The sequence below is a fragment of the Bidens hawaiensis genome, unplaced genomic scaffold (genome assembly GCF_021521415.1).
Source record: "Bidens hawaiensis isolate Kalapana, Puna unplaced genomic scaffold, B.hawaiensis_p1.1 tig00000097_1, whole genome shotgun sequence".
NCBI lineage: Eukaryota > Viridiplantae > Streptophyta > Magnoliopsida > Asterales > Asteraceae > Bidens > Bidens hawaiensis.
The window spans coordinates 2,116,770-2,125,500 of NW_027491017.1; the positions used below are offsets into that span (position 1 = coordinate 2,116,770).

General features: G+C 29.6%; 1 long non-coding RNA gene across 1 annotated transcript; it reads right to left on the reverse strand.

Moving 5' to 3' along the window:
* Positions 1-5,595: 5,595 nt before the first annotated feature.
* On the reverse strand, positions 5,596-8,472 carry LOC143562012 (uncharacterized). The gene is made up of 3 exons (XR_013140409.1): positions 8,349-8,472; positions 6,694-6,763; positions 5,596-6,235 (listed from the first exon to the last, which is right to left on the reverse strand). It is a non-coding gene; the product is annotated as an uncharacterized LOC143562012 (long non-coding RNA).
* Positions 8,473-8,731: the final 259 nt, after the last annotated feature.

The window sequence follows — 8,731 nt, forward strand, 5'->3', positions numbered from 1 at the left end:
GTTATAAATATACGTATATGTATATTGTAATTTTAAATTGGCTTTAGTTGTACATAAAATTGTTATATGTAAAATCTGTATTGTTGTTATTGTTGTAATGAAATGCAGAGACTGATGACTTTGTCGAACCGATTCGGAAGAAAATTGAAAACACATCTAAAGTTATTCAGAAAAAGAGTAAAGACGGTGGAAAAAGGAACTTAACTGTTGAAGGTATTTCTTAATTTAATCTATATAATTTATCTATAGTTAAATCTAATTTTGCGTATCATATACATGTACATATATGTATAACATGTTATACACAACATGTTTTCTTCAAACTCATCAGTATCTGCAACGTATACCAACAATATCAATTATAGAGAATTTATGATTAATAACTTATATTATACACATATGTACAAAGGGAACTATTACTCCATATATACATACGTACATGACATAGACAATCTACGATTACAAAACAAAACATTGTTATACACATATAAGCTAAACATAAATATTACTAAATATGCATATATGTAATAACACCAACATGTACCATAAATTAGATCTATACATACCTAACACAAACATATTACTCACTATACTCAAATGTTATACATATACGTACATATATCTAATACACTAAATTAGGTTTAATATACTATACACAAATGTTATACACATACGTACATGTATATAATATGCTAAATTTGGTTTAATATACATACATGTAAAACATTCTATACAAATACGTACAAAAAGTTTATAATAGAATCAACAATTGTTTGTTCACATAATGATTTTATAACATAGAATTACAGATCAACAATTAGATATAATAATTTTATATACAACTAAAGCTAATTTACAATACAATATACATATATGTATACGTATAACATATCATACACACATGTGCAAACAGTTTATAATAGCATCAACAATTGTTTAATATTATTATAATATAAAACGATTGTATATATGTGTATAATCTGTTGATTATATTATAAACTTGTGTTGTACATATGTGTATAACATGTTATACATATACGTACATGTATATGATACGCAAAATTAGATTTAACTATAGATAAATTATATAGATTAAATTATGAAATACCTTCAACAGTTAAGTTCTTTTTTCCACCGTCTTTACTCTTTTTCTGAATAACTTTAGATGTGTTTTCAGTTTTCTTCCGAATCGGTTCGACAAAGTCATCAGTCTCTGCATTTCATAACAACAATAACAACAATACAGATTTTACATATAACAATTTTATGTACAACTAAAGCTAATTTAAAATAACAATATACATATACGTATATGTATAACATATCATACACACATGTGCAAACATATTATAATAGCATCAACAATTGTTTGATATTATTATAATATAAAACGATTGTACATATGTGTATAATCTGTTGATTATATTATAAACTTGTGTTGTACATATGTGTATAACATGTTATACATATACGTACATGTATATGATACGCAAAATTAGATTTAACTATAGATAAATTATATAGATTAAATTAAGAAATACCTTCAACAGTTAAGTTCCTTTTTCCACCGTCTTTACTCTTTTTCTGAATAACTTTAGATGTGTTTTCAGTTTTCTTTCGAATCGGTTCGACAAAGTCATCAGTCTCTGCATTTCATAACAACAATAACAACAATACAGATTTTACATAAAACAATTTTATGTACAACTAAAGCCAATTTAAAATTACAATATACTATACGTATATTTATAACATATCATATACACATGTGCAAATAATCAACTTTAAACATCATCTCCTCCTCGTACTTTTTCTCTAGAATCTACTTTAAACGGAAAATGCCTTAACAAGAGTTTGAATTGGGTTCATGTAACATTCGTTATTTTTCAAACCCGAAAATCCGACCCGTTTTAAATTTTCGTTCATATATATATAAATATATTATAATGTCATTAATTAATCTCAATTTTTGTTTCATTAATCTTATGTGACATTCGTCGTTTTTTTTATTTGCATGTGTATTCTTGTCATTCGTTCACAATTTATATAATATTTACGATGTTTTAAGTTATTATACGTTTATTCCTATTCTTTTTGTTCAAATAACGAAACCCCAAGATTTAATGTCATTATTTAAACGAGTCGCAAACTAGCCGGGTATAATATAAAAATAATCCAAAACAACTTAACTTTTATTACCATTATATAACATTGGAAAGTACAAGGTTCAATTTATAAACATTCTCTAAATTCAGTTTTAATATATATTGAAAGTTTAGGGTCCATTGTGTAAATATACTTAAATTATAATATTAAAATATCCAACCCATCCCCACCTCAACCCACATTTTTCCAGCGACTGGCTGGAATCCGGCCATCAAAAACTACGGCAACATACTTAACCCTTTAAAACGTGTGTTTTGGCCCGATTTACAGCTCGTAAAACCTTTTAACTGTAACGACAAACGTTAATCAACAATAATAACTTGTATTATAATAAACTTTATTACGCGATTTGGCAGTGCAACCGCCGGATAATTATTAATATACCAATAAAGACCATTTAAGCTTATACGCTACGACTGATGGTATAAATAGTGACATAGAGCTCGACTAAAACCCCTAACCTAATTTGGTCAAACAATGAACGAGTTAGCAGAATCAAAATCTATGGTTACAAGAAAGAAGATGAACTGGAATGTTTGTATATATATATATATATATCAGTTTCTACTCTATCAGTAAATTAACATGTTGGTCCACTGGTTAGTTAATGAATGTTTCAATCATGGGACCCGGGTTCGAAGCCGGGTCCTAGCAGTTTTTGTTGTTTTGCTTTCTTTTTATTATTTTTTAAAGCTTTCTTTTAATATTAATTAACCAAATAAAAAATTTATAAAAATTATATAAATCATATAAAATTATTGTAAGTTAGATAAAATTAGTTTTATCATTTTGTCACCTAAAAACCAATCTTTTAAACTCGTCAAGACTCGTTTAAATTATATATATTACATTTTGTTCGTTAAACTTTATAATTCGTTAGCAATTTTGTATTCAAGATAAAACACACCGTTAACACCAAAAACTCCATAAACGTTAAAATATTCAAACTTAACTTTAACCTCGTAATTTAAAAACATTAGACTTAACAATTCGTTAAAGTATGATATTATAATATCAACTTCATAAAATATTAAAACATACATTAAACACTTCGAATCCCCGACAACCCGATCTATTTACTTTGTAAGTCGTTAGTAATAATTAATTTTGTATTTCTAATTCTAGTTCATAACGTTCAATTACTTCGGTTTCAATTCACTTTCGATTTTATTTCAACTTTGTCTTCAACTTCAAGGTGGGTTTCTTACACCCCCTTTTTACCATTTTTAACTATTTTAGGGGTGGCATATATATCCTATCAACAATTTAATTTTGTTTATTCATTATTTACAAACTACAATTCGCTACATGGACTTGTGTGTTTACTTGTTACCTGCTACAAATTACTTGCTCATAGATTACTTCAAGTTAGTATGATCATACGCCCCCTTTGCGCTTAATACATTTGTTGTTATGAGTGGAAAAGGGCCTCATTATCCGAGTACGTTGTTGCACAATCCCAACTGGAAAGGACCTTACTTGCACTTATATGAGTACGCTGGTGCACAATCCCAGTTGGAAAGGACATTACTTGCTCATTTACCCTTGTTTATGGAATTGTATGATTTGTATGTACGTATATCAAAACTAGTGTGAACTCACAAACTATTCATTTAGTTGACTTTATTTTATATATATGTCACAGGTACAATTATTAGAGGATGAAACGGAGAAGACACTAGAACTTAGGTTATTAATAATGGACAAGTTGTTAATTGTTCTTGTAGTTTCCTTGTATTTCTTGTTACAAACTTGTGTACTTGATGTTTAAATTAATTAATGATAATATTGTGACTTAATAGTGTCAAATGTGTTTTGGGCAATCTGTACGTCACACTCGGACGTGTTTCGCTTTAGTTGGAGTGTTACAGATTGGTATCAGAGCCGTGACTATAAGATAGGACATTAGACGTAGTGTTCTAGTTAGTTATAGTTTATTTGCTTAATTGATTAGGTTGCATAGTTAGAAATTGTGTGGGCCTTATGTGATTGTTCAAAGCACTTAGTTGTTACTATTATACCGTTGATTCAATTACTTTAATTACACAAGCACACACAAGTCCAAGGCTTATGCCTAAAAAGCAAAGATTTTTCCAACATTTTCAGTTATTGATTTTCATTGTGGTGTTCCGATATTTATTCTTCTTAAAGATGGTTCTTTATGGCGGGTATGTAGTAACTGTAAGGGGGACGTGCTTGTTTTCCAAAACTCTTGACACCAAGGTTATTGAAACCTAAGGATAAGCAAAGCGTATAAATCCCAATCAGACGCAGGACCCGGTTGCTTACCTGGGGAGTTAGGAAAGAGCATGAACTCTATTAAGCCAAAGCATACCACTTTCAACGTTATATGAATCACAACTTTAAGTTTTCAAATGCGACCATGTTCTCTTTGTGAAAAGAATATGGTTGCACTCCTCTATGTTTTACAATGTGTTTTATCTGAAAGTCTGTACACGAATACCCAGCTTTCGGTTCGATTTAATTACGCATATTATACGAGAATGGTTAAGTTTAAAAATTTTGTGACACGTTTTCTTTATTTATACGTTCATTTACGGCTTAAAATTTTAAAAGTTTGAAAAGTAGTAACCGAATTTCAAACGATTATTTTTTTATTTTACTATTATGTTTTAGAATTTAAAGTTCAAAAAGTTATTGTGATACATAAATGGTTGAATTTAGATTTGATTACTATATTATTTTATTCATTTACTACTACGTTTCATAATTGAAAATTCGAAAAGTCATGGTGATACATGAATGGTCGAATTTAAATTCGATTACCCTATTAATATATTCGTTTACTATTGTGTTTTAGAATCGAAAATAAAAAATCGAAAAGTCATGTTCATGAACACACTATTTTCAATTCGATCACTATTTATTGTTATGTTTAATACTTTTTCCATATGATTATTCAATAATTTATAAGGTTTTTGTTTATTGAAAGATGAAAACTCATTATCAAACTCAAAACATTTTTCAAAAAAAATTAGCAAACGCGCCAACTCTTCTATAAAAAAGCTAATACACCTAAACTCACAACCAATACAACCCGACTGCAACCAACTGTAAACCGAAGCCCACGCATCTGCATGAACATGCTCCAAACCACCACCACTTGATGAACCCTTTCGGTTTCTAGACTTCCCAAAGTAATACAACTAAACTTTTACCCGTTTATATTCACCATTGGCATCTCGCCATGAAACAAAACCAAAGATGACGGGCAAAAAAGTGATTTGACTTCATACCTTCCAACCAGCTGGTTTGGTGTGCTTCGCAGCTGCGAACAAGATCACAAAAGTCAAGTCAACAATGAAAAAATTTATTCAATAAAAGATCACATTTCAAAATCAACTACAACTATAATTCGATTTAATTCCATATTATTATCGTTTTTGTCATAAAAAACCAAAATCCATTTGAAAAGACAAAATAAAAAAGGAATAAATATGTTGAAAGAGAATAAAAAATTAAAAATTAATATTTTTTGGGAAATTTAAGAACACCAACAACATTGAACACTATTAGACCTTAACTCTAAAAAAGTATTTTGAAGGATTGAGGACAGAGTAATTTTTACCTGTCCCGTTTATTTAACCCATTACATAAGACACAAATCAAAATTGTATCATAGCATGACACAAGTACCCAACACATATTATAATATTAAATCAAAGAATATTTCTCATTGTCTAACTCGTATAACTTTTTACTTATTGACTCGTATAGTCTAAAAAACCACTTGGTATTTAACTTTACACCATAAAAAACGTAAAGTAAAGGCCATAGTCGTGCACCTGTACCCTGCAGCGGTGCAGCCCCAAAGTGATTTACTATTGCGATACCAAGCGTCCAAGCTTCAATTTAAACCAAAATACAGCAAAAGAAGGTTAGTTAAATGTCTAAAATACCCTTCAAAAACATTGTAATACAGTTTACATACATACACGGCTGTCAAAGTACAAGGTACTTGACCCACCCAAGCCAACATCGTCCACGTTAAAATATGGCCATCTTGTGTCGGTTACTCTCAGTGGTTGAGGTTTCATTCATGATTACCCTGTCAAAAAATAAAGAGCTTTAGAGAAGAAAAATGCTAAATATTCAAGCCATTTAAATATAGTATTTTGCCTAAAGCTTCATATTGTCCAGAGTTTTGATGGAAAACGGTGAAGAGTTATCTATAATTGTGCAGAATTTGTGATCCGTATAGTGCATAATTTTAAAAAACATTTGTTGTGCAGAATTTTGCCTATCAGCAGTGCAAAGTTCAAACACAAAACAAAATTTGGAATAAAAAAGTGCAGATTGTTGTGTTTTCGATACAATGTATTTTGACATAATGAATCTCCCAATTTTTTAACTTCAAAATCAATTTTTGGTAGAAAGTAAATTCCTAAAAACTCTTGTGGAAAACACTATATAATTAAAACAAAGCAATAGATTATAAAAACTTTTTAACTAAATTACTAAAAATTGACTGCAAGTGTAATATTGTTGAGAGTACAATAAACTTACCATCTAATATCCAACTTTCACCCATCTTTATACAATTTTGACCATGGCAGGTGGACTTTTAGGTTTTGAACTACAAACAAATAAATCAAATCATATTCACAAATACATAACAATACAAAGGTTCTAATTTCAAAAAATAGACATTGTAAAACCTCCAAGCATAAACCAAACTGAAAAATCACTTAATCAAGCTTTCATAACGTTGAACAAAATTGGATAATAAGATATTATTTATAATACTTTACGACATAAATTAGAGTGGAAACCAACAATACATGATGCCGACGAAGACACCAATCTGAATTGAAGCTATGGTACAGTCGGAAGTAATGCATCAACTGTTTGAATTTGCGTTCATTTTTGTGCACAAAATTTGTGCAATTTGACCACGTAATAGTCAACATATAAGATGGGGTGTTTTTCAAGTTTGGAATTTAAAAATTGAAACTATAGTAACTAACTTTTATTAAAAGAAATTTATTATAAAGTGTAAACCTTAGATTGATCATAACGAACCAAAAAATCTAAAACGACGACCTCTTACATCATGTCTTTCTAGTGAATATTCAATTGTTTGTAGAACTAATCCCACTTAACAATAAACAAATTTCACTTATTTCTCCCTAATCGGTTAAAAACCAAATTGATAACAGCTCAAGAGTTTAAATTATACACCAGTTTACCTTACCTCGTATATCAGTATGTTCTTCATATTCAATCGTCATGGTATTACCAATGCACCTGTAAGTAAACATAACAATTTAATAATCTTAGTTTAATTCAAGAAAACCAAACAAGATGAGTTTTTAATAATTTATATGTAACGAAAAAAGTAACTACCAGGTTTTTGTAACCCTCATATAAGCCACCACAACCAGCAAAAATATCTAATGTCGATACATTGTTTGTTCACAGCAGAACTCTCAATGTGGCCATCTCAATGATCATCAAAACTTAGAGATGTTAATAGCAAATAACTTCTATTAGATCACAAAAAATCATCAAAGCTCAGAGATATTAATAGCAAATTAATACTAATAAGACCATTTTACCCTTGATTTACTTAATTAATTTAGTTTTCGGTTCTATTTGGTTTTGGTTAATTCGGTTAACCAAAGGTAAAAAATCACAGCCGTAACCAAACTTTCAATTAATTCAGTTTTCGGTTAATTTGGCTCGGTTTCGGTTAACTCTTTGGTTGCGCATAGCAGGATGGGCTCAATGCACATCATGAGATCATTAAGATTGGTTTGATCAATTACATCGTGTTCATTTAAAAGCTTGTATGTTAAGTGCGTCGAAACGGGTCATGATTGGTTGGGTTACCCAAAACATTTTTGGATGGATTCTGGTGGGGTTCAGTAACCATATTAGGTTCGGGTTGTTTCAGGTTCTTGACGTTACAAACGTCACCAGCATAAAATAAAAGGGAAAAAAGAAACGATTATCGAACCGACTTTGTGATGTTTTTTGTTTACTTTTTAATCCAATAAAATATGAAATTCTAAATTTTAAAAAAAGTAGTGCGCAATTAAATTTTTAACCATGACAGAAACTAACCCGCAGTCAATTTGTCACAAATAATCTTTTCAAAATAAATAGCATGTAATATGTCACAAATAATCTTTTCAAAACAAGCAATCTGAGAGCAATACCATTCGGGCTAGCATTTCCTCAATAGCTCTCATCATGAGGATTCACTCTAGAAACCTCTGGAGTTGATGTCAGCTAAACTCTGCAGGTATGGTAAATTAAGTTTAGAATACCACAACAATATAGATAAAAGACTCCAATTTCAAACCTTTATGTATTATGTTTTAAGTACATATGGTCAAAAAGGAACATAACATTACATACACACATATTATCTGCATCAAACAAATTTCTTTATATATTATGTTTTAAGTACATATGGTCAAAGAGGAACATAACATTACACACACACATATTATCTGCATCAAACAAATTTGAAAAACAATAAACAGACCTTGCAACTTTCCACTAAAAGAACTTATCTGGTTTTTGTAGAAAAATCTTT